Below are 1,419 nucleotides of genomic sequence, written 5' to 3'. Positions count from 1 at the left end.
CTTGATAAAATTTTGCAACTGTCAAGTTCTTAAGTGGTTACTAGTTTGGCATCATTGACATCTTAAATTGTTTTCAACTTCCTAAACAAAGATTAAATTTCTCCATGATATTGGGAAAAGCTTGGAATGCTGAACAAATTAAGTTTGAAGGGGGTACTGTTTACTAGGGAAAACTAGTAAACTAGTGGTTTCTAACTGTTTTAATTATATATTTTTCCCCCTTGGTCAAAAATTGGCAGGTTTGCATAATAACCAGTTTCTAAAGCCTCCAGAAGCTTCTACCATAGCTACAATTTCTTCTATACATCTTAGTTTTCTTTCCTGGTTGGGATGAGAAGGAAGCTAAGAGGAATCAATAGGCCTCCTTGATTTGGGGGAGGAGTCTCAAGATCTCTTTTTCTCTTTTCTTTTTTTTTTTTACAGTGAAAAACGTTTGTATTTAGAATTAGCCAGCTGGACTCAGTTTAGATGATCCCAATTTTGTTGGCAACATCCAAAGCATCGTAGTCAGGAGCCAGCTGAACATATGCCTTCTTCTCTCCATCAGGCCTGATCAGGGTGTTGACCTTGGCCATGTCAATGTCATAGAGCTTCTTCACAGCTTGTTTGATCTGGTGCTTGTTGGCCTTGACGTCCACCATGAACACAAGTGTATTGTTGTCTTCTATCTTCTTCATGGCCTACTCGGTAGTTAGGGGGAATTTGATGATAGCATAGTGGTCAAGCTTGTTTCTCCTGGGAGCGCTCTTCCGAGGATATTTAGGCTGCCTTTGGAGCCGCAGTGTCTTGGGCCTTCGGAAGGTGGGTGACGTCCGAATGTTCTTTTTTTTTGTGGCTGTGGACGCCTTTTAAAACTGCTTTCTTTGCCTTCAAAGCCTTCGCTTTGGCTTCGGCTTTAGGAGGGGCAGGGGCTTCCTTCTTCGCTTTCAGCGCCATTTTCGTGAAAAGGGTTTCCCTCAAGATCTCTTGAGGGTCCACCGGCCTATGACTGAGCTGAGTCCAACAGTCTTAGAACATCTGAGTGTTGTGATGCCAAAGAAACAAGAAACACAGAGCTAATATCCCAGGTTCCTGCTAAGCCATTACACAGGGACCAAGGAACACACTGGGGCAATTGTGCCTTCTTCATCATACTCCCGAGTGCCAGGCAAGCCTGTGTGCTATCACAGGTTGAATCTTTGCAGTCTCTGCTCCAGTGTGTAGAGTGGAATCCTGTGGTTTGATGTGATTATGTCTACCCAGAGCCATGTGACCACTCTCTACTTCAGCAAGGGCAAGCTGCAATCAAAGAGAATGTAGCTGAGTAACAGAAGAGATCTCAACCCTGTTCAAGTCTCCCATTCTGGTTATTTCAAAGAGCTATTTATAACCCTGACCACAGTCTCGTTTCTTATTTTTTGATTGGGGAAGAGGGGCAGG

The 1,419-nt window shown here is 43.4% G+C and overlaps 1 pseudogene across 1 annotated transcript; it reads right to left on the bottom strand.

Annotated features, from left to right (window-relative positions):
- Positions 1-464: 464 nt before the first annotated feature.
- Positions 465-948, bottom strand: LOC308497178 (large ribosomal subunit protein uL23-like; annotated as a pseudogene). The gene has a single exon. The product of its transcript is annotated as a large ribosomal subunit protein uL23-like (transcript).
- Between the last annotated feature and the right edge of the window lie 471 nt (positions 949-1,419).

Source organism: Rhinolophus hipposideros (genome assembly GCF_964194185.1).
Source record: "Rhinolophus hipposideros genome assembly, chromosome: 1".
Lineage (NCBI taxonomy): Eukaryota > Metazoa > Chordata > Mammalia > Chiroptera > Rhinolophidae > Rhinolophus > Rhinolophus hipposideros.
Note: the sequence above shows the minus strand (reverse complement) of the source record. Positions and strands in the feature narration are given on the sequence as shown.